The following is a 26280-nucleotide window of genomic DNA, read 5'->3' as shown; positions in this document are numbered from 1 at the left end:
GGTACGTAAGCCCTGATAGCGTCTGCAGGCAATTATGAGATGTTCTTTAGAGATTGTAGCGTAGCTGCTGCCTCGCAGCTCAAGGAACTGATGACAGATTTATTTGACTTCAGCTCGGCAACTCCGAGGCCCAGACAGCTGGAAATGCCTAACGTGGGAGAGAGTGGCAGTGTGCGCGGATTTCCTGCCATGCTCTTGCCTCCTGGAGAACGTTCTCCCCAGGAGGGGAATGAAAGGTGACTTGGGCTGAGTGCTTCCTCCGTGCGAGGCTGCAGCTGCTTGACTACAGGCCTTTTTCTTCGACAAGTGCTTTGTAAGCATGCCACTGCGGCCCGAGACAATGGAAGTCTGACTTGGGCCAGAGAGCGAATAACACTTGAGCATTCTCCAAACGTAAAATCCTAACATGTCCTCAACCTAAAGAGGTTGTACAGTGACACAATAGAACAAATGAGTGCCCAATACTAAGAAAAGTTGGTTAAACTCAGCTTTTTACTGAAGGATGGAATATTAAATGAAAGTTTTTGACATTGTATGTGGTCTTCGATTGCCATTGCGTCTTTTGTATTGCGGTTTGATGGTATTGAGTATGCCTCAATAAAAGGCTGAGGGCTCAAACTTCCCATGGGAAATGAGCTGGTGGAGGTTTTGAGCTACATTGATTCACAAATCACAAACAACCACAAATCACGGAATAAATCGGCATCATCTGGGACACATGCATGTCTTCTAACCAGACTTATTGGAAACCCTGACCTAAAATGATACCCTTCATTAAATGCAGGGTTGCAGTTTGCTTTGAAATGTTGTATGTCAGCTCTTTAGTTCTTTTTTTTTTTTTTTTGGGCAAGATGTTCTTTCGGTTCAGTCAGTTAAAAAAAAAAAAGTGTTACTGTTCAATGCATATGCAAGAACCAGTGCTTGAAAAAAATCTTTTCAAATCACATTATATATGTATAGTATGTATAGTACTTAGGCTATTATACTGTACAACACAGTTTAGGTAACTCAATACATTTTAAAGTCGAATGATTAAAGTGTACTAAGATGTCCTTACATTTACCAGACAATCTAATCAGGCAAAAGAATGCATTTTTTTTCAACATGTTTGCTTGTGTATGCCTCATTTAGTTCTGCAAAGGTCCAGATACAGGTTACGTTTCTGAACCCTATATGGACTTTTTGCATATGTAGATCCAGCAGGGGTGATATAATTGTAAAAACAACAGCCCATTTTTCGATGACTATGTCATCAACACTTCGAGAACACCAGCACCAGCAGAATTTTCTCCACCTGAGCTAAGAGTGCTGATTTGAACATTTTCAAACCCTACAACCTTTAACAGGAAATACATTTATTCCACAGCTATAAAACTGGTTCCCATGTGTCAAATGATAGAATTAATGGGTAAAGAAAAGCATTACAACTCCCCAGCACCATCATTGTGGATGCACTGAGGGATGTTGGAGGAATGCAATGGTTTTAAACACTGAACAGTTGAGCGACAACATGTGTTTGTGTGTGATGATATGAAATTTAAACTGCAGCCCCCAGATGAAAGAAAAAATGTTTATTGTAAACCTAAAAATGCTACCTTTATAAACAAGTGAAAATTGGATTAGTTTGTTCGTTGAAAGAGGCAAACAAACCAAACTAAACTTGGAGCAGCACAACGGAACATTTGAATAATCACATACAGTATGGCTCAGTGTTTACCTGTTTATGTTTTCAGATAATCTCAAAGTTGTTTAGATCAGTAGTTCTCAAACTGTTTGCACCATGTGTGATGCATTCAGATATTCCAAGTATTAGACACTACACTGCTGGCATAAGAACTCTTTTGGCTTTCATTATGGATCATTAGTTGCACAAATGTATATTAAACAAATCAGATATGTAAATAAAATGTACATTTTTAAATATGTTAAGTATTTTAAATTAAATCAAGTGGCATGCCATTAGTATAGTTGTATATCGATTATGACATGCATGCAGTTTAGAGGTAAGACTCTGTTATAACTCAAAGTGATTACAAAACAGGCCATAAAATGAAATGAAATGAGAGAATTTGCAGAAATGGGTGGATGCCATGTATGCATGACAAATTTCTAAAAAGGCCCCTTAAGGTATTTACAAAGATTATTTTATATAGCATCATTATTTCACAGGCACCAGGGAGGTTGTCGTAATTGCTTTTGTAATATGCACTGCATTGCTGGAATGAAGAGTAATGTTTGGGGGGGTTTTTCGGAAATTGAATTCTAGTGTCACTTTCCAGTTTGGATGGGCAAAAAGCTGCAATGTGCTGGCAGACCTCAGCGGCATTTAAATGAGCAACAAATAATCAGACTGTTAAAAGAAATGGGATTCTGCCAAATACGTTCTGCATTCATTCCCTCTATCTGTCACATACAATAGACTTTAATGGAATACTGTAAGGTTGGGGAATTCACCAAGGTTCTATATATTAAAATTCTTAATTGGATATAAAGTACAAGTTTACTGCATACAGTACCTAACAATGCTATTCTCAGGCTGTTAACGTATTACAGCATGTGCTGTGGGAGTTCTGGAGGGGGCTAAAATCTAGGAACCGGAGAATGGTGCTGTTTTCAATTAGCATGCCAGTCTAAATGGCATGTCCGGCTGACAGGGCTTTACAAGCGGCTAAACAGGGGCCTATGGGAGTTGTGCATGCCGGCCATTATCGGCACCCCTGCAACCTGTTCTGAAAAAGAGACAGTAGCTCTGCTCTGATTTGCAAGGGTCCCTTTAGTGTTCATTTCTACAGAGAGAGACAGTGTGTGAGTGTGTGTGTATTCATATATATTAGTGTTAACATAAAAATGGTTTAAATGTATTTACAATATTTATATATTTTTATTATAAATGTGTCTTTAATATATTAGAAAAATGTATTATACATTCTATTTATATTATTATTTATATATGTTTTATTTATATTTTATTAATATTTTTTGTGTCTCACAACCAACAATTTTTAAATTCATAAAGTGTGCATGCAAAGAGCCGAAGAGCATGCTTGAGATAAAAAAACAAAGGTAAAAAAAATTCTCAGTTTAGCTGTAATTTTGAATAAATTTTATGTATATAGGAAACATAAAAGCCATGTGGAACCTTTCAGTAGGCTGAAACAACCAGGATTTTTTTTCTGAGAGTTCAGAGTGTGCTTGTGGTAACTGACAGGTCAATGTCAGTCTAATATCTGTCTAGTCTTTTGTAGCTCTTTTACGAAGCCAGACATCTCGCTTCAGCAGAGATGAATTCCAGGAAAACAAATAAGGCAGGTCATACAGTTCAGTACCAATTAGACCACTTTATTATGCCCCTTTAAACCCAGATTATTTATTCTATAGATGAGTTCCACTGAACATGAGCAAATAAAACTGAATTGAAAACAGCCAGACAAGGTCAGTGTCCAGCTGTGATAAATTATTAAAATTTGAGCATGAAGATACAATGGCACTTTAACTGCGTAATTTACTCTGAAGTTGCCATGAAAAGCTTTTACAACATGAAGTATAGTTTTTTGTAATTTCATTCAGTTCTTTCTTATTGTCAAAGCCTGTTTATTTATTTGAATGTGGAAGAGATTGTTGCGTTGTATTGTAGATAGTATGTTTTATATTGATATTCATTCGGCTTTTCAGAAATATTCATTCAGTTGCAGTATGGCTAGGTGTTACTGCAAATTCAACTATAAAAACATGCTAAATTGCTCACATTTTTACATGCCCAAGCTCTTCTTGAAGGGAATTTACTTACCAGCACATTAGTCTGGTTAATAACTTTAACCATCATCCCCGGAGCCAAACACTCTGATGCCTTTTCATAAAGCGAAATACTTTGATTTGCCAGGCTTTAAAGGGGCTCTGAGGACAGAGGAGGCCCTCCATGGTTGTTTGTGAGAGGCAGAATGAGCTTTTTATTCCAGTTTTTTGGCAGCAGCACAGCCAGCAGTAGAGGCCCTCAAAAGAGTCTGTATAAAAGCCCGAGAGCTCAGTGAGCTCTTCACATTTTCCCAGGCGAAAAATCCTGTGCTACTTTTGTTCCGTTCATTTGCGCAACCCGGGTAGGACGAGCAAACTTCTCTCTGGATACAGTGTTCATCGCTGATGACAGAACCAGGGCTCTGAAACGGTTCAAGGAACGAATACAAAAACCGGAAACTAACGAAATTTTGACAGGAACAGTCCCAGAAACAGAAATGAAATAAAATTTTATAGTTCCGAACAGAATCGAAAATTTGAAATGGCCATTAACCGTTTAATAACGTTATTTTATTGTTCCATTTAATATTTGAAATTTGCTGTCAACCAATCATGAATTCCAGTAGTACGGCCTATGCAAATGTGACGCTAAAGCCTATGAGTGAAATGTCCGCTCAGCTGTGAACTTATCATAGGTAAGTTGCAATAGCAATGCACCGCCCTTAGAGTTTATCTGAGGATAGTGTAAGATGAATTCAACAGATCACACGCACCTGCAGCACTTCTGTGAATGGAGAAAACAGAAAAACTATAGGCTTACATAAAAAGGAATTTAGGCATATACACTAAATATATTTCCTTAAATCATATTGACAGATTAACGAAACGAAAGAAAATATGTGCTAAATTACGGTTCATTGTGACACGTTCCAAGGTTTTTGGAAAGGAAAACGAAACAGCGGAGAGTAGTTTTCTTTATTTTGCAAAAGCTTTGCAGTTTTAATTTTTTTGCAAAAGCTTGGCAGCTTTGAATAATGTCTTGCTTCTGTATAACCAACCAGCATTGGTATGACCATCACGCCGACATCTTACGCGCCACCACAACATAATTTTGCTATATTGAAGCCTGTACATTATCAAAATAAAATAAAATAAAATACAGTTAAAGAAGTTACACTGCTCCATTGTACAAAATTTGTTGCGTTCAACGTGACCGCACCTCACTGTGCTGATATAGCTGATGTGAAGGTTGATGTTTTATGTCGATGAAAGTACAAACATATAATATAATAAATAATATTTTAGCATCCAGATATGTCGGGAACATGGAAACATTTGGATTTGTGTCGAATGAGAGAAGTAGGCATCAGCTTCACATTAAATTAATTTGTTTTTGGATTGACGTTTTTATAGCCTGAACTTTAGAGGATTTGTTTCAGAGAGAAACTAATAACTGTTTTTATAATGTTTGTAAACATTTTGCTTTAGCCTACAGGCATTTTAGCCTTCATTATTTCATAAAGTAATAGGGCTAATAAAATGCGACGTGAGCCGCAACTTAAGTTTATATTTCACTCTAAAAACGCAATCTTATACAAGTGTTTGTTTTTATTTTAACAATGCAGCAAACATTTTTAAATACCTTAAAAATACTTTGATGTCTTTAAAGTGTTGATAAATTTTTTTTTTTTTTTTTTTTTTTTTTTGTAGCCTAGCCTACATTTGGCCGAAATCTAGAAAAGTTGGTTGTGTGTTGTCTTTGATTATTTTAAGGTGTTTAAAGTATATTTTTTTTTTATCTCTCTTGTTTCCTTTTCTTTTTAAGTAAAGAAAACGCTGTACTTTATTATTATTATTATTATTATTATTATTATTGTTAGGGAAATTATAGGCAAAGAAAATTGTTTTTTTTTAATAAATTTATTTTATTAACCGGTATTTCTTCTAATAGAAGTTTGGGAAAGGTAATAATTTATGAGGAGTGATGGAGGAGAAAGATTCATTTATCGATTCTGCTCGGAGTGAACCGATTACATTTTTTTTTTCCATTTTCAAGCCCTGGGCAGAACACACATGATTGACCATAATGATCCAGATTAGTTGAAGCAACTCAAACATGGGCAAATAACTTGGAAATGGCTTGATCAAACAGTGCTTCTTTCATCTCCATGTTATAGGTCATTAAGCCTGGCAACAAACTAGTTGTTTTCATCAGTGAGATGTCCAACAGAGGCCTGAAAACTGGTTTGTCTGATTTTATTTTTGATGCTAATGTGTCTTATCTCACCCAAGTATTGAACTAGTGTAGCCAGAGATTGTTTAGAGAATGTGTGTTGGTAATCCTTTGTCAAGTGCATAGCAACAAAAAATGGTCCATCGGTGCTATTGAATCTCTTGCTTGTTAGGCTAATGCTGAATGTATTAATCCAGAAATCAGATTATGAATAATTTGAATGGTGAAATGCCTGGGTTAAAGGGATAGTTCCCCCAAAAATTAAAATTGCCCCATGATTTACTCAGGTGTATACGACTTGCTTCTTTCAGATGAATACAATTGGACTTGTATTAAAATATCCAGGCTCTTCAGAGTTTTATAAAGGAAGTGAATAGTGGTGAAGATTTTGAAACATAAATCCATTAAAAAAGTACTCCACATGGCTCGAGGGGGTTAATAAAGGCCTTGTGAAATGAATCGATGCATTTGTGAAAAAAATCTCTACATTTAGAACTTTATAAACCGTAATCTCTAACATTCACTAGCTGTCGTATGTGTGTTAACAAGGCTTTTTGTAGGACTTACAAACACTGTTCACGAATTCTAAGTACAAAACAAGGATTTGTAAAGAAAAATGCACAAGGATTTCAATATGTAAGCCAAGTGGAGACTGGTTTTCCTTTGCCTGAAACAAAACTTGGTTTTCATAAGACTAGCATATTCTCATTGGAGCTTGTGCTATGCCTACATCCTACAATCTACGTTATCTGCTGGAATGCCACTCTCTCGTTAGCAGCAGTAAGCGGAAGCTAGAGATTATGGTTTATCAAGTTTTAAATATGGATATCAAATGTATTAATTCACTTCAGGAGGCCTTTACTCCCCCCCGGAGTATCGGAAGCTGATAATTAAAAAAAAAAGATGTCTCCAATCATTTTGACTGCATAAACCCCTCCCCTTTCTACAACTGACTGTAAACTCGAATTCAGATCTGCCACCCAATCAACAACCACTGGATAGGCCCAATTCCCATCCTTGCAAGCCATTTAATCTTCATTACTTAAACCAGCTTGCAGAAGTTCAGGTCCTTCAAAATTGTTGGCAATGAACAGACACAGATTTGGAAGTCTGTGATCCAGGTAGAACTTAATTTGCTCATCCATAATTCTTCAATGTGTATTCTATGCTTAGAAATGGCTTAAAAGCAAAACCAAGCAAGACATACATGACTACTAATGCATGACCTCTCTTTTGTGTCACTGTCCTGCTGTTCCCGTTTCTCGTAAATTGTTGTTTGTCAAAAGAGATTATAGGTTAACTCAAATGATAATTTATCTCTTACTGGAACTCATTTACACTGATGTAATCTTTAGGTCACCTTCCAGGTCAACTTAAAACACAGTCTTCAGGCCTCTCATGCTCTGCCCGGCAAGGTCTAAGCTTGAGGACAGTAGTAAATCTGACACTTGTTCAAGTTGTTAAAGAAATTACTTAATCTCCAGGCAGGGGTGACTCAGTCATCTATGAAAGAGTAACATGGTGCACAAAACAAAAGGTTCGGGCAGGATTAAGCTGTCAGTCTCTCATGCTATGGAGCTGGCTGCCGATCCAGACTAATGACCTGTAACTGGGACTCAGAGGAGAGCTCTTCCTCTATCCCGGGAAAACAGCCAGGGCAACCCTGCAAGCAGAACTGTCTCAATTAGACAAAGGCCTCCTCTCCGGAAACTCGTAGGACGGAGTTTACCAAAACATTAACTTCATTCTAAGTTGGATCCTCTTCCTCTACTTTACAACTTATTTACAAAGATTTTCAGTACATGATGATCTTTATAATTTTTTAATTATTGTGGCATAAGGCCGTTGAGTGTAGTTTTGACCCCATTTGATCTTTCAAGCAAATGGCAAAGCACAAGATAAACCGAATGACATAAATGCTCTCTAATGCAATTGTCTCTTTGGTTTGGAACGAAAGCTTGAAGAATTCTGCAGTCTAGCAATTTTATTTGATCATATTCCTGGTCAGGCCATTATTTAAATTTCCGACCAACAAACAATTACGAGTTATCAACCCGGCAAACAACAAACTGATGATGTCAGTGGAAAAGCTGTGGGCAAAAGCCATAACACTGTGGAATATCGGTCAGCTCTTGGATTGTCACTGTTGAAAAAGACTTCTTCATGCCTGCACGAAAGCTACTATATTATCACAAACAGATGGAGAACAGATGATGCTGAACAAATGCTGCAATACAAGTATCTGTCTGTATCTATCTGTTTATATCAGTCTAAACCTTTCTGACTTGAATGTACCCCATTATCTGTTTGTCTATCTGTTTATCCATCCATCCATCTATCCATCCATCCATCCTATCGTTCTATATTTCTATCTGTCTATCATTATATCTGTCCTTCTATCTATCATTTTGTTGTTCTATCTTTCCATATTTTGTTTGGTCTGTCATTTTTATCTGTTGTTCTGTTTCTATTTATCTATCTGTCTGTCTGTCTGTCCGTCCATCCGTCCGTCCGTCCGTCCGTCTTTCCGTCCATCCATCCATCCATCCATCCATCCATCAGTCGTTCTATATTTCTATCATTATATCTGTCCTTCTATCTATCATTTTGTTGTTCTATCATTCCATATTTTTTTGGTCTCTCGTTTTATCTGTTGTTCTGTTTCCATCCATCCATCATTCTACAAACCCGATTCCAAAAAAGTTGGGACGCTGTACAAATTGTGAATAAAAACAGAATGCAATGATGTGGAAGTTTAAAATTTCAATATTTTATTCAGAATACAACATAGATGACATATCAAATGTTTTAAACTGAGAAAATGTATCATTTTAAGGGGAAAAATACGTTGATTTTAAATTTCATGGCATCAAAACATCTCAAAAAAGTTTGGTTCATGGCATCAACACATCTCAAAAAAGTCCAGGCCATGTCCAGTCCAGGCCAGGCCAAAATCTGGGGACTGAGGAGACAAGTTGCTTAAGTTTAGGAATAAAAATGTTGTCCCATTCTTGTCTAAAACAGGCTTCTAGTTGCTCAACTGTCTTAGGTCTTTTTTGTCGCATCTTCCTCTTTATGATGCGCCAAATGTTTCTCTATGGGTGAAAGATCTGGACTGCAGGCTGGCCATTTCAGTACCCGGATCCTTCTTCTACGCAGCCATGATGTTGTAATTGATGCAGTATGTGGTCTGGCATGGTCATGTTGGAAAATGCAAGGTCTTCCCTAAAAGAGACGATGTCTGGATGGGAGCATATGTTGGTTCTAGAACTTGGATATATACCTTTCAGCATTAATGGTGCCTTTCCAGATGTGTAAGCTGCCCATGCCACACGCACTCATGCAACCCCATACCATCCGAGATGCAGGCTTTCTGAACTGAGCACTGATAACAACTTGGGTTGTCCTTGTTCTCTTTAGTCCGGATGACATGGCATTCCAGTTTTTTTTCCAAAAAGAACTTCAAATTTTGATTTGTCTGACCACAGAACAGTTTTCCACTTTGCCACAGTCCATTTTAAATGGGCCTTGGCCCTGAGAAAACGCCTGCGCTTCTGGATCATGTTTAGATATGGCTTCTTTTTTGACCTATAGAGATTTAGCCGGCAACGGCGAATGGCACTGTGGACTGTGTTCACCGACAGTGTTTTCTGGAAGTATTCCTGAGCCCATGTTGTGATTTCCATTACAGTAGCATTCCTGTATGTGATGCAGTGCCGTCTAAGGGGCCGAAGATCATGGGCATCCAGTATGGTTTTTCCCGGCCTTGTCCCTGACCCTTTGGATGATATTATGAACTGTAGATGATGATAACTTCAAAACTCTTTGCTATTTTTTCTCTGAGAAACTCCTTTCTGATATTGCTTCACTAGTTTTTTCGCCGCATCATTGGGGGAATTGGTGATCCTCTGCCCATCTTGACTTCTGAGGACACTGCCACTCTGAGAGGCTCTTTTATACCCAATCATGTTGCCAATTGACCTAATAAGTTGCAAATTGGTCCTCCAGCTGTTCCTTATATGTACATTTAACTTTTCCGGCCTCTTAGTGCTACCTGTACCAACCTTTTGTGGAATGTGTAGCTCTCATGAAATCCAAAATGAGCCAATATTTGGCATGACATTTCAAAATGTCTCACTTTCAACATTTGAATATGTTATCTATATTCTATTGTGAATAAAATATAAGTTTATGAGATTTGTAAATTATTCCATTCCTTTTTTTACTCACAATTCGTACAGTGTCCCAACTTTTTTGGAATCGGGTTTGTATAAGCCTATCATTCTATCTGTCCTCTATCTATCTATCATTTGTTGTTCTATCATTCTGTCATTCCGTATTATATTTGGTCTCTCATTTTATCTGTTGTTCTGTTTCCATCCATCCATCCATCTGTCCGTCCTGTCCATCCATCTTGTCTGTCTATCTGTCTGTCTATCATTCTATCGTTCTATCTATCATTCTATTCTATCTAACGTTTTTTCGTTCTGTCTGGTCTGTCTGTCCGGTCCCCGGTCTGTCTGTCTATCTTTGGCTATCAAATTATCTATCTGTCTGGCTGTATAAGAACTTGCATTAAATTGGAAAAAAACAACCATGTCATGCTACAGTAGGGAGCTACATTAATTGATATAAGAGAAAGTGATAAGCAATGAATCTGGACATCTGGAATATGGACATTTGTTTCTTATGTTACTCCACAATGTGGAGCCTCTTGTCGAGTTCTGGGTGACTGCACTGACTTAAAACAAGGCCAGCGCCTTAATCTGTGTTTCTGAAAGTCTACAAGTATCCCATATGAGAAAGTGTGTGAAAAATATCAGCTACAACTACTGGATTGACTCCAAAGAACGTTAGTTGCCAGAAAGACAAACATGTCACCTTGAAATATCAAGCGTACAGTAATTAATGAGATTGGGAATGTTGTAGTATCTGAATTTTATGGACTACTGTGCATGTAGTGCATGTCTTGAGTCTGCATTGTAAATTCCATGGCCCTGTTTAAAGTATGTATGCAGTAATAGCCAGATGGATTTGTGATCAAGACTATTAAAAAAGAACATAAGAAGCCAAACATTTGTGCTGTAAAACAAAGACAGAAAGGGGGGAACAGATGTATGGCAGATACTTGGTGGTGAAGTGTTTTTTAAATTAGAGCCGTTTCTTTGTGATCTTAGCACTAATTATCATCCTAGCATCAGTTTCACGTCTGCAACCAACTCCTTCATGTAACATGTTGAAATGGCTTAAATATAAACACATATTTGGCTGATTGTTCAATTGGGTAACTTTTCTGGTTTTAAAGAAATGTTTGCTAAAAAGAAGACTTTTTTTTATTTTTAAATTTATTATTTTCTTCAGGTTAGAAGTAAACAAAGTGCCTCTAACTGAAGAATCACCCACATCTGCAGATTACTGTTCATAATATGATTTACCATTAATTTAAAAGACTTTACTGTGTTTATCTTCTATTTGAAAAACTTTGCTAGCTGAAGTTTGCATGGTCTTTAGCAAGACCTGTTAACGGATTTAATCCTTCTTAGTGTCAGGGCAATTTCTAGGGCACAGTGGGAGAACAAAACTATATCTTTAGAACATTTTCTCCTTCACAAATCACATTAATGAATCCTTGCCATTATAATTCAAGACAGAGGAAGAAATGCTGCTGAAATAACTGCAGCATATATAATACATTTGCCCTTATGCTAGTTGGAATATGTAGTATGCATACTTTGCATGCCTTGGGAATTGTGTACATATAACATCTGGATGAGTGGCTGCATTTTCCAAAATGTGTGGAATAATGTACATTTATGCATTTGATATGAAATGTATCCAAAACATCTTCCATTTTTTTATCAGATGACTTAGCTCAGCTATAAAACAGCTATCATACTGTGATAATGTTTTTAAATCATCAGCACTGAGCGGATTGTTTCCAGATTCTTAAGATATATTGCAGCAAATCAACCAGTAAATTTCTCTAGAATCAACTGAAGGAAAATGAAACTCTTAAAATAAACAAAGTAAAATAAAATGGCGGTTTACTAATTTCCCTGTTATTATAGTGAAAACGGTGCGAACGTCTCTGCCTCTCTCTGTTTTTAAAGTCTACCATTAGTTGAGAATATTAAAAAGATTTATTATGTTCCTTCCTCTGCGTCACCTTTCCTCACCTCTTCTCACCCAAAGCGTTTGTTCTTACGTCCAGTGTCACTGCATGACAAAAAAACATGTGCTAAAAAGAACTGAGAATCTGGGGTAATGGGAGATATTATTAAAATATTATTGTCCAGGGTGCAGATATATTCATACTGAAGTAATTTATGTTTTTCAGGAAAGTCCCGTGATACATCTGTGGGAAATGTACTTCACAAGAGTTCAACCATGAGTAAGCAAAAGTATATTTTTACTCTTTAAATATATTAAATATATATCTTTAAACATAATATATCTTAAAAAAATATATATATATATTAAGCAGCACAACTGTTTTCTAACATTGATAATAATCAGCATATTAGAATGTGGTTTTTTTGAAGGATCACGTGACACTTACAACTGGAGTAATGATGCTTAAAAATTCACATTTGCATTTGGCATGAATAAATTCTATTTAAAATAGAAAGCTGTTATTTTTTAAATTGCCGTAATATTTTAAAATATTACTGTTTTAAATTATTTATGTATTTGTTGATCAAGTTAATGCAGCCTTAAAAATCTTACTGATCCCAAATACTTTTGAATTTTAGGTTATTTTATTCTATTAATGTACATACATTTTCTGTATGAACAATTCAGGACATACAGAAAAGTGGTTTCATCACTGCAAAGTCTGAATCATGGCAACGTGATGAGACATTTCTGCTCTACATCCAGGCCTGTGTTTGATAGCCCACCCATCCGACGGCTGCCAGCTCTTTGTAAACATTTACTCATGCTATTAACACAGACCCACTGAATTCAGCACTGTCTTGACCACATATTACATAGCAGCAGCTATAGTTAGAATATAATGTCTGACTTGTACCACTGCTGGGAAGCATTGTAACATACACAACCAGTTCATGACTCATTGTAAACAACACAGAAACAAATATACAACAGGGACGGGACATATTAAGGCCCTTTGATATGTGAACCCGGGCTCCATGTCAAATAAAACCTCCGTTTACAGATCCAAGAACTGAAAACACATTGGCCGCTGTCCCATTCCCATGTGTTGAGCACAAAATAAGCTGTGAGATATGTTTAGGATGTGGAATTATAATGCCGTGATAATTTACAGGAATCCGCAGGCGAATGACGGCACAACTCAGTCACTTCATAGTTTGCTTCTATGTCTAAATTAAGATCTGATGAGTCGGATAGACTGGTAGAGGGGAGCTGTTAACAACAACATTACATTGACATCGAAAGGTATTTGGACACTAATTCATGCATAAAAATGTATGCATGTTATTTCATTACAAAATATTATAAGTAAGATTAGTTTTTTTAAGATTTAATACTTTTATGCAATGATACAAAGATTTTTACATGATTACAAAGAATTACATTTTTGTTCTTTTAAACTTTCTTTATTTATCAAACAATCTTGAAAAAAAAAAATGGTTTCATGTTTCCACAAAGATATTAAGCAGCACAAACTGTTTTTCCAACATTGATAATACTAGGAGATGTTTCTTGAGCACCACAACATTGATAAGAAATGTTTTCAGAACATTATCATGTGACACTGAAGCCAAGTGATTATGCTAAAATATTATAATAATATTTAAACTTAAAATAACAGTTTTTAAAATGTAATGCAATACAACATTTATTTTAGAGTGTGATCTAAGTTGCTGCTGTAGTGTTACTTTTTTGAGTAATGAAATCACTTCTTTTTACTATAAAAGGCCCTGTGCATTGTAGAGGCAATGATGTTGTTTCAAGACAGAGAACATCAAACTTCTGAGATAAAGATGGCACGAAAAGGTTTATTCTAGAGATATGAGAAATTTTTTTTTTTTTGCAGTGACCAAATCTGTGTTTGTTTAAAAAGGGTGACACAAATACAGATGTCATCAGTTTCATGGATGTGATAATATCTCATATTCTAAGTAAGCCTTCAGCTCTGGATTGTCTTAAAAGGGAAGGTAACAACATCAACTCTGGTATTTGGAGGTGAAACTTTGTTTTTTCATTTAAAATCCATCAAAAAAGAGCTTTTTTGATGAGCAACAAAACTCAGCTGTGAAGCAAACCTGTGATCAGATGTGATCTCTTGTCATAGAAATGAAACAATAAAATTCACTAGGTTTCAATACATTAACTAGCATGCTAGAATTTGACATATTTTAAAGAAAATGAGTTTCATTGCAAACTTAACCATCTAGCTGGTTGCTCTGGGGGTTTGCCAGGCTATTTCTATATTTCTAGGGTGCTATGAGTAGTTGTTAGTGTGTTGCCCAAGTGGTTTCTCTTGTAATCTGAGTGGTTTCTAGGGGTGTAAATGTCTAACCCTAAGTGAGCACAATAGTAAAAAGTGATTCGTGTCCTTAACAAGCACCACTAATTAGCAAAAAAGCCTCCCTTCTGCTTGCACGATACTGTCAAATGCATTTAATGAGAGAGGAAAAGAAACAATAAGCACATGCTACTCATTACAGGTCTGTTGTGTTGGAGGACTTCTCATTTGTGAGTTCTCAGAAATTAGTCTTTCTGTCCCACCCGCCTCCTCTTAAGTTTTAAACACAGAAGCACTTGTCTGTTCCCTAACTAGTTTCTTTTTTTCCCCCATGTAGTGTCAGTCTTGTGCTGGTTTAGAGGCTGTCCTGAACTTCACCTGTGGTTTACATGCTTCACAATCAGTCTAAACTGTGCTGTCTCCTCTAGTCGTGGCCTTATTTGGTTGCGTTGAATTGATGGTGAGAATGAAACACAAGATGTGAGATTAACGGTGAGGGGTTTTATGAAGTACATGACATCTAATAACTGTTCAAATCAGCAATTGCCAGTCGCACTGTCATGAGAAACAAAGCAATTAGATCTCACCAACTGCATAATGTGTGAGACCATTATTGTTGCCATGAATTTAATGTATTAATTTATTGCAGTTCATTATTTTAAAAATAATATGCAGTTATATTAAGGAATAATCATTCTGTATTATGTATTAATTAATTCGATTTTTATTTATTAAAAAAAGTTTGGCATGCGTGTTTAAAAAAGATTATTATATATCTATATCTATATTATTATATATTATTATATAATCTTATATTCATCAATGCTGTAAACCGAGTATTATTGCAAAATATTTTTACAATTTAAAATAACTGTTTTCTATGGAAGCTTGTTTTCACCACTGAATTGTGAGATATAAATTCGTTATTGTGAGTTATAAAAGTTCTGAGACATGAAGTCAGAATTGCGAGATATAAGCTTGCAGTTGAGTTTTTTCTTAGAATTGCATGATACAAACTCACAGTTGGTGGTTATAAAGTCAGTATTGCGTGCTATAACCTATAAACACAATTGCGAGAAAAATTTCAGAATTGCAAGCGAAAAAAGTCGATATAAACTCGTGTTTGTGAGAAAAATATATTTTTTGCAATTCTGACTTTATTGTGCATTTTTATTTCACAATTCTGAGGAAAAAGTCACAATTGTGAGGTAAAAACTCGCAATTACCTTTTAAAAAATTTTTCAAATGGTTTTTTTTTTTTTTTTTCAGTGGTAGAAACAGGTTTCCATAGTTTTCTGTTTTTATGGAAATTAAATGCTATTTATTTCTGCAACGTAAAGCTGATTTTCGTCAACCATTACTCCAGTCTTCAGGGACATATAAATCCTTCTAATATGCTGATTCATTGCTCAAGAAACATTTTGGACTTTCTGGTGTGTATATAAATGCAACATTTTTCTAGAATTCTGCACACAAAATGTTTTATTTACAAATTTGGTAAATCAGCAATTTTTACAGCAAATTCAAACCAGTCAGTCACTCGGCAACTCTGAGTCAATCAAAGCTTCTTGTACCAGACGGTGAGCTTAAGAGCCAGTTGCTTGATTTTGATGTGGCAACGCAGAATGTTTCAAATTGCCGTGAATCAGATCATTGCAGAAACATCTTTTACCACTGCATTCGTACATTTCCAGGAGAGGGATTAAGGGAAAGTGATTTTTGTCCTAATCAGATTCAGGCAGGATTTGAGGGGCTTTAGCAGCCCTCCGAAGAGTAATTCTCTCCGTGACGTGAGCAGACGTTAAAGCATGTTTTGCAATTTCGCATTCTGACAAATTATGTTTAAATCTCAGTGATACTAAATATTTTGTGGCTGACTGTGTGTGTCTTTGGCAAGGTGCTTAAAGCTGGTTTACAGTGAGCACGTGTGTTTGTTTATTTCTGGGAAGAGGGTCAGAGCGGGCAATCGTGAGGATCTCAGATCTGCCAGTGTCGCCCTGGCCGACTCTGTCGAGAAACATTATGCTTGGAGCTCGGCCCTGTTCGGAGAGGCAGAGGGAGTAACAATCCTTCATGCGACAAAACTCCCAGAGAAGGCCCTATGATGAGTCATAACCGCAAAAAAAAAGCATGATATTTATTTAAAGGTGCACTCAGACTTCCTCGTCACAGTTGATTTAGTCCTCATACTGACACCTACTGGTGTGGAAGCATGAAATTGCTTACTAACTTCTGCTGTGACGGTCGTGAGCTTGCACTCTGGTTTGTAAGCTGCGTCGCAACTTTTTCCAGCGTTCCAGTGGGAAAACTTTTTGTTTAGACATTTTATTTTTCCACTGGACTGTCTGGTCACGCACATGCCAATCCATCACTCCAGACTATGCTGTTGACTCAGGCTCCATTGTCATGTTGTGTCGTGTGCTTTGTATATTGTATATGTTGTTATATTGTTTGATTTGCTTGTTCTGTTTAGATGTACTTAGATGTTTATGCTTTTTAAAAGTGCCTTGAGCTCTGAAAGCGCTATATAAAGCAAACATGTTGTTGTTGTTATAACAAGCAGGTCATGTGATCTCAACATGGCGGTGGGCATCACTTTAAGGTACTATTGATTAAAACTTTTGCACAAAAAATGACTGAGCGCACCTTTATTCTTTAGTTTAAAGGAATAATAGAACATTTTTCAAAAATGAAAATTCTGTCATAGTTTACTCACCCTCACGTCATTCCAAAACTCTGAAACATTACAGAAGCTATTTTAAAACAAAACTTTTCCGTTCATTGAGTTCAGTTGAATTTTTTTACCCATGGAAGTCAACTGAAATGAAACCATTTGTTTATCAACATTCTTAGCATTCTTAGTGAGTGAATGATGACAGTGTTTTCATTTTTTGGTCGACTGTCTCTTCAATAATAGTTTATTTCAGTTTACAAGCACAAAGAGAGTGATGTGCTTATTTAATCGGAGTTGTACATCTCAAAGCACTTTTGTAAGGACATTTAAGGAGCTAATATAAGATGTGAAAACACTGACTGTTCAGCTTTAGAAGGCAGACTTAAGGTCTCGAAGTGATTAACAGCTGTGTTTAGAAATCACAAAGCAAACACTTCACTTCATGTGCCTCATAACCGAAGATGAATTCTATTCAAAGTATCTACAGCATGGTGATGTTTTGTAATTATTCATGTTTATCCTCGGGCGACATTCAACCATTTGTTTTAATACAGCTGCTTCAAATGCAAACAAGAACATTGATTTAATATGTTAAGCACTAACATAACTTGCACCCAAAGCAAACACACTTCTCTTATTCATTCTATGAAATGACGGCCATATTACCGCTATGGTAGCCTAGAAATGTATGAACTATAAAGGAAGACTTAAAGGTATAGGTGAGAATTCTGTATTTCTACTATGCTATACTATAATATATACTTTAGTATACTATTCTACCTTCTACTCCTAAATATAACGAAAGTTATTGAGGACTGAGACACTCAGAAATGACGAAAAAGTGCCATAAAAATGGTTATTTAAAATCAATTTAGCTCAAAGTGAAAAATATACTATTCATTAAAATCATGAAAGAGTTTATGCGAGATGTAGAGAGTGTTTCCAAGTGATTTCATTTAGTTTAATGTGTGTTGCAGAGAGGAAAACATGTCTTCAAATGATCTCATTGTGTTCATAAAGAACCACATAAAGGTTTGGAATGACATAAGGGTGAGTAAATGATGATATAATTTTAATTTTGGGTGAACTATTCCTTTAAAACTGAGAAAATCTTTCTTGCAACAGCGTTTTAGCTCTGTTTTAGGCTTTAATGCTGGCAATAATAAAGTATATGCATGTGAGATCTCACTTGAGCTTTGCAGATGTTTTGTGGATACAGTGTAAGGTGTTAACACAGAGCCAGCACACAGGTGTTGGCCAAGACCTTGGTATTTAAAAACTCCTCAAAAATGGAACCGAAAGTCTAAAATATCAGGCACTGTTTTCATTTTGTAAACCTGTAAAAGCAGGATAGAGACCTAACCCACCGAGCTCAGTCCAGTATTTCACCCTGAACAAACTGAGGTCAGCTCAGCATGATAACATGCCTACCACTTTCCCAGAGTTCCTACACTGACTTCTGAGCAGCTGCCACGTGGCAGGCAAATCTGTCTTTAGTAGGTTAGGATAAAAGAAAGCTACATAAACAATGAGAATGCCAGGCACATATCACGTATAGTGGGGCCCAAAAGCATGAGTGAACATGGTTCTGTTCTAATTTAATACTTAAAAAATCTAAATTAATATTTGTCATATGAATTTCAGTGAGATACATAATAATTAAAATTAAAATTCAGCTTTGCATCACAGAAATTAATTATATTTTGAAGTATGTTAAAATAGAAAATCATTATTTTAAATGATAATAATATTTCACAATATTACTGTTTTTTTTTGTTGTTGTTGTTGTTGTTGTTTTGTACATGTATTTTGGTCAAATAAATGCCTTCACGAGCATCTTTCTATCAATCACTCTATCCTTCCTTGAGAATGGCTTTGGGAAATCAAATCATGTTATTCAGCTACACATAAGAAAAAGGGCTTAATTAAGTGTATTGTGTGGGTTTCACATTTAATTGGGTTATAATCATGGTCATTTCCAGTCAATCAACAGCTGTTTAAAATGTGCAAGTGTTCCCCTCTGTCTTATGGCGCCCTGGCTAGTTAAGTCCTTTGACTGAGCTAAAGCCTATATTGACCCACATACTGTGTATGGCTGTCATGTGAGTGTAAATAAGGCCTAACTGCAGGGCCAGGTCAGTATATTGTCTCACATTTCTCCAGCTCTAGATCATTAAAGTGACGTGACATTCAGCCAAGTATGGTGACCCATACTCAGAATTCGTGCTCTGCATTTAAACCCATCCGAAGTGCACACACACACACAGAGCAGTGAACACACACACACTGTGAACACACACCCGGAGCAGTGGGCAGCCATTTTATGCTGCGGTTGGGGGTTCGATGCTCAAGGGCACCTAAGTCATGGTATTGAAGGTGGAGAGAGAACTGTACATGCACTCCCCCCACCCACAATTCCTGCCGGCCCGAGACTCGAACTCACAACCCTTCGATTCGGAGTCCGACTCTCTAACCATTAGGCCACGACTTCCCATTGAAGCATCCTTAAGCCAGATAGGCAATGCTAGGAAGGACTTCACTAGGGCTGGCCCCTGGGCTCTCTCCAGCAACCTGACAGCCCTACTCCACTCTCTCTAATATGTGCTAATTGCATTCCCTCTTACTCAGATGGGAAGAATGCACATGTTATTTCTTCATTAGGGCCCATCAGCAGATTCCAGCTTTGAAAGTAAAAACATGGCTGGTTGAGTCAGAAAGAAGCAGATAAGGTGCACTATGAAGCAATATCTTTTATGGTTTAAAAAAATTATATGGAAGTCGATGAGGAACACCAACTGGTTACTCATATTCTTCAGAATATCTCATTTTGTGTTCTGTAGAAGAAATGAGTAAATGATGACCATTTTCATTTTCAGGTGAACTATCCATTTAAGGTTTCATTAGAGAAATACTGAATGGTATTATTGTATTATTATTCATGGCTTCATTCATGGCATGGTTCAACCTTTTTAAAAGCATTTGAGTGTGACATAATCATCTTTACATGAAATGATAATATGACTTAAGGAGTAGTTCACCCAAATAAATAAATAGATAAATAATATTTATCTGATGAAAAACAAGCAATACATTATGAACTTATCATATCCAAGTTGCTATGAATTGATTTCCAGTTCATATAGACTTTGGTTTCAGTGCTGTCTCTCTCTCTCTCTCTCTCTCTCTCTCTCTCTCTCTCTCTCTCTCTCTCACAGACACACACACACTCACACACACACAAATAAATATGAGTTCGGAAGTCTTTTATGTTACTTTTTTGTTCATTTTTCATTATAAAAAATATTTTACTAAATTTATCTTGTTTTCCACGTATAAAAGGTGTATTTATTTATTTATTTATTTATTTATTTATTCATTCATTCTTATAAACTGTTTATTATAGTGTTCAAATCCACATCTTTACAAAAGATTGTTTTAATATACTGTTTGTATTTCTAAATTGGACTGCTTGAGAAGTGTGCAAATAATATATATCAAATTGCGATTTATGTATTCTTATTACTATAACTTTTTTAAATTGATTTTTCTATGATTTTTTTCTAAATCACAGAATTGGAATTGACTTTCAGTGCATAATGACTTTAAATCAAGTTTGTTGAACCAGGGCAATTGAGCTTCACAGCAGAGGGATTTTCCAGTTATTTAACACATCTGGCTTACCTGACTCCTCTGTGCTTTTTTTCAGAGGCTGGATTTACAGTAAAAGGTTTAAAGATCAAATTTAGATCAAGGGGTAATTACCCAAAATCATGCCTTTGTTGAAGGTAGGCTTATCTGGCGAAGAAAAGTATAATCACAAGCTTTTGTAGTTAAGGTTTACCAACCTTACAATGTTATCATGGCTCTACAGAGAAATAACAGTTGACAAAGGAGAAACATTTATTTCTAAGGCTTTTGCTATTAGACTGAATCCCACTGGAGAACCAGGGATTTTACAATAGGATGTTGAGAATGAGGTCAGTCAGTTATGTGGTCTTCACTAGCTCCATGTTCACAGGACGGATCAGAGATCAATCAGAGATGATTGATGTAGTCTTGCTATTTTGATGACTTATGGCTGATGCGAACTTGAGTTGATGACTTTTCTTGGAGATTTAATGTAGTAATCTCTTCCTAGTGTAATGTTCAGTGATTTATGTGGGGGAGAATCGATTTTTACATATCTTTACATATTCTCCACTGTCACTTTAGAGTGTATTTGTAATATGCAAGTAAACAACTTAAGTCAAGTCAAATCAAGTCTGCTTTATTGTCAATTCTTCCACATGTATAGTACATACATACAGATAATCGGAATTGCGTTACTCTCAGACCCCCGGTGCATACAGATAACACTAACAGAAGAGCCTAAAAATCTAGATCAAATATAAAATATAAGATAAAACTATACAATAAGGCAATGTAAAAAACACATAAATGAAAAAATAAAATAAAAATAAGGTTAAATAAAAGCAGCGCAAGGCACATGGCAGATAGAGTGCAAACCAGTGAACAAACAGTGCAGATAAAAAGATTTTTAGTGCATAAAAAAAACTTAATCATATTAAGACCAGTGTGACAGTAAAAGCTAAAGCTGCCACACTCTTCACATACTTAACTGCAGCTCCCAGTTGTATTATTTACAATTCTGTTGTTAGCTAGATAGCTACATAGCTATATTTAATGTTTAATTAATTTACACACCCACTGTCACAAATGGACATCATGAATCAGTTTATTATGAACTGTTGATGTTTCTATTTGGCCAAACACAAGTCAGAACTGCTAATCTTTGAGGGACCTTGTAGGATGTTTGCTTTTTCATTTACTATTACTTTCCCCACTAATGTGTATCTCCCCAAATACCTCTCTGAATGTTGCAAAATAATATTTTTGTGCTTCAGTCTTTAGGAAAGATTTTTTTTTATAATTTTTTTTTTAAGAAGTCTGATGTTTACCAAGGCTGTATTTATTTGATCAAAGATACAGTAAAAACAGCAATTGTGCAACAAAATTGTGAAATATTATTACAATTTAAAATAACTGCTTTTTGATTGTAATATTTTTAAAATGTAATTTATTCCTGTGATGACAAAGCTGAATTTTCAGCATCATACTCCAGTCTTCAGTGTCACACGATCCTTCAGAAATCATTCTTATATGCTGATTTGGTGCTGAAGCCACATTTCTTATAATTATCAATGGTGAAAAAAAGTACTGCTTGATATTTATGTGAAAACCCTGATATATATCTTTTTTTTCAGGATTCTTTGATGAACAGGAAGTTCAAATAAACAGTGTTTATTTGAATTTTTGTGTAACAATGTAAAAACCAAGCCAGTATAAATATGCCATTGGCTAGGCAACCTAAAAATTGCTATGCTGTGTTAGCATTAAAGATATGTCATACTTCACTGATGCCTAAATTTTTAAAGCTAATTTTAATGAAATTAGTTGCCAAATATTTTTAAAAAATTGAAGGGTGGTCCCCACCAGTGACGCCTTTGTTTCCTAACAACCGAAGTAAATGTTAACCCTCATTCTGGCCATTTTAACATAATTACTGTATTTTGGTTTCTTAATTAAGTTTCTTGTTTCTAATTATTTCTTATTTTGTCTACCATGGTTTGGCTTTCATCTTCTGCTGATTTGTCAACAGGATGTGGGAGGCTTGTCATGTAAAAACAAACAAACATATTTGCCAACTTTGTCTTTCATAAATGTCCAGATGAGCACATAGCATTGTCGTAAACTCAGAGAATAAAAGGATTTGTAGTAATAAATGTCAAATACAGCCACTTGACATTTAAACAGACTCCCACAGTAAAACAGTATTGCGTCTTTCACCAGCATGGTGCCGTATTTTGTACTTAGTGGTCCAGTGCACAAACTTTCCTCAATAGCAATTTGTCCAAATGAAACACAAGTTTCATATTTTATTTTAGGCGAGGCTCGCTAAATTACAGACTGGTCACTGGTGCCGAAACAAAAATGCTGCTTTTTGTGTGGTAGCTGCTTTTCTCAAACCTCTTGTTGAAATGCATTGCTGTTTATCTAATCTCAGATCTCTGCGTGCTTTCTCCAATCATCTAAGTGAGTGATTTGTACATTCGCCAGTTCATTCAACTTCCCATGAAAATGTTTACTGAGCCATTGCTAATCTTTGTAAGGTGAGTGAGCTTTATTTAAAACTTAGAAAAAGTCCTAATACTTCTGAAGGAATGTATTTGTGGATGTATTGTCCATGGATGATTTATATTTTGTATGATAATCTTCTGCACTCATAGTTTTCCCATTATCGAGTGAGAAAGTACGCAATTTTCATACATTGTGACTGCAATAATCATCCATTATGTTTCTCAAAAGTGAAATCCAAACAAAACCATTGTCTGAACGCCTGCTTAAACATCCCTGAATGCTGAGTGTATTGTTTTCATAGCATGGATTTGCAGGAATCACAGAGCTGAAGCTCTTCTTAGGAGAGAGGATTAGAGGAAGAATTCGATGGCATTCCAGAGGTGTTGCTGTAGAAACCGAGGACTTGGCCAATGTAACGGGTCGGTAGCTTCTGGACAGGTGAAGTGCTCACACAGCAGCGAGGGCCATAGAGACTCTGAATCCCAAAGCACACCTAGCTCTAACAATGGCCCAGAAATTCACGCTTTTACCACAAGATACTTCCCCCCCGGGGTGAAGGACGCAGCATCATAGGGAAATATAATAATGCAATGCGGCGTTTGATTTGACGGTTGTACCTCCTATTGTTCTTTGTTTCTTCTTCACTATGGGTGCTTTTATGTCCCAGGGGTTAATTTATATTAAAAAAAATTTCTTTGTCATATGATCTTGGAAAGGTTTTACCATGCCTTCATTTTTTTTTTTAAATGCCTTTTATTTTTTGTCTTACTTTCTTTCTTTCTTTCTTTCTTTTCTTTCTTTCTTTCTTTCTTTCTTTTTCTTTGTTCTTATTATTTTAACTTTTTCATTTTTAGATTATTTTATCAGTCACAAATCAGACTTTCTGTCTTAAAATATGAATTTTTATATTTTTATAAAATTTAAATTATTAAATTTTTTTGTACTCTGATAATCTAAACTAAAATATTTATATTGTAATTTATATTATTTGTTTGTTTGCTTTTTTCTGCAGTGTCAGCATGCTGAAATATGAGACATTGTATAAAGAAAGCAGAAAAATCCAGGTAAATTTGACATAAAAACAGAATATTTTTGTTGTGCATTATTTCAAATCATTCAGTCATTTTTGTCAAATGATGAAAAAGTGTGAAAATATTATTTAAATGTGTGAGAAATGATGCCTTGGCAACTAGGTGAAATAAAAAAGTTTATAGTATGTTTTATTTCTTTTAATTTTTATTTAATTTCAGGTTACAGAAATGTTTTTTAAATGGTTTTAATTTTAGTTTAAGTTTTAATTGTAGTTAACTATAATAATATAATATAATTTCCACTGCATATCATATGTAGTAAATAGTTTGAGATGTATTGGAATGACATTTGCTAATTTAGAAAAATTATCAAAAAAAAGAATAAAATAAAATAAAATTGTGATAAAATGTGGTGGTTTATTTCCATACAAATTAAATAAACTAATAAGAGAGTGTAAAAAAACATTTCTGAAAGTCCACATTGCCAGTAGTGCCCACAGTTGAGGGAACACCCAGCCACTTTTCACTGAACAACAGAAAACGTCAAAGAGAATAATCTGGGAAGGGCGTAGGAGGGTGAGGATGAAGGTGGGGGCAAAAGTTTGGAGTTGTGCACAGTCTGTCCGTCCTGGGAATTAATATGGATTGGTGATTCCCAGTATTGTGCTCCCCTCCGGAGCTGCAAGATTAAAAGTGTCCTGCTCTTTCAGCTACCGCTCAGGAATCAAGAATAAACAGAGTAACACACAGCTGAGTCAAGAAGAGCGAGGAGAAAGAGTGATTACACTTTTATGGGAACTCGACTCTTCAACCTTTTGTTCTCACAATGAAACTCTGCCTCCTAAGGTCTGTACCTGGGGGCCCGGGAGAGACGGAGGGAGGTACCTGGAAAAAAAGACAGTGTATCTTGGCTAGCAAAACAATAATGGGAAATCCAGTGTGGTTGACCCTGTTAAGGGGTCTTTTTCACAGTACCAAAGACAAGGGCAAATAACAGAGGAAGTCAGTTAACTTTCGCATCCTTCCTGGTGGCAGTTTCATATACATTCTTGATTGATTTGACTGCGAATACGATTCTTCACAGTGAGAGCTAAAGAAACAATGCTCATTTATTGGAATTTGCAGAAGGGCCGACAGCTCACCGGAAGCCATTGAGAATGTTTCGACAGCCACTAGAGTCTGATTCACCATTCCCACGCGGTTCAATTGCTTAGGTGGGAATGAAGAACGCATAAATTTATGTTTCCTAAGTACCCTGACATCAGCATTAATGGCCCTTGGTGTATTGCATATACTAAATCGATATACTTGAAGATCAAAGGTTGACTAGAGGTGTAACACTTACGCTGTGTTTACGAAAAGTGTTTTTTTTTGCAGAGACTCGTCGCTAATGTGACAGTGACGTCCGGACTGGAGCTCAGGGGAGCACGGGTGCGGTCAGGCCTGCTTATGTTTAGCTTCCTCCCGAGTTGTCTCGATTCATGTGTACTCATAAACATGTGCTGACAAATAGTCTTGGCTCTGGACACATTTATGGGCGGTTTGTAGCATTTTATTATAAACAGATTGAAGACGTTTCTGTTAGATCAGGCTGAAAGAATTAGAAGAGATGCACATAAATAAGGTTTAACAGTTGTTGGATTTATTAAGCAGTGGCCCCAAATGTATTTGGAAATTAAAGTCACACTTAAATCACACGCACACAGCTTGAGTTTTTCGAGACTTTTTTTTTTTTTATCAAATGATTTAATATTTTATGTAATGCAATCAAACACTACCATTTAAACATTTAGAGTCAGTAATATTTTTGAAAAAAAGACTGCATTTATTTCACAAAAAAAGAAAAAACTCTGATATTGTAAAATACTATTAGAATTTTAAATAGCCAATTTTCTTTGTAATTTATTCCTGTAATGGCAAAGTTGTATTCTCAGCATCATTACTCCAGTCTTCAGTGTCACATGATCCTTCAGAAATCATTCTAATATGCTGATTTGCTGCTTGAGAAATATTCCTTATT

At 35.9% G+C, this 26280-nt stretch overlaps 1 long non-coding RNA gene across 3 annotated transcripts in view; it reads left to right on the top strand.

Moving 5' to 3' along the window:
- LOC109110717 overlaps positions 1–26280 on the top strand; it is a 55441-nt gene that overhangs the window by 15759 nt on the left and 13402 nt on the right. The window contains exons 4-7 of one of the 3 annotated variants that reach the window (XR_006157517.1): positions 12303–12356; positions 23156–23261; positions 23531–23648; positions 24242–24293. This is a non-coding gene — a long non-coding RNA (uncharacterized LOC109110717). The remainder of the gene's footprint in view (positions 1–12302; positions 12357–23155; positions 23262–23530; positions 23649–24241; positions 24294–26280) is intronic. The other 2 variants (XR_006157518.1, XR_006157519.1) reach the window with 2 other exon arrangements.

The sequence above is a fragment of the Cyprinus carpio genome, chromosome B20 (assembly GCF_018340385.1).
Source record: "Cyprinus carpio isolate SPL01 chromosome B20, ASM1834038v1, whole genome shotgun sequence".
NCBI lineage: Eukaryota > Metazoa > Chordata > Actinopteri > Cypriniformes > Cyprinidae > Cyprinus > Cyprinus carpio.
The sequence above is the reverse complement of the archived record's forward strand: the minus strand, read 5'-3'. Positions and strand labels throughout refer to the sequence as shown.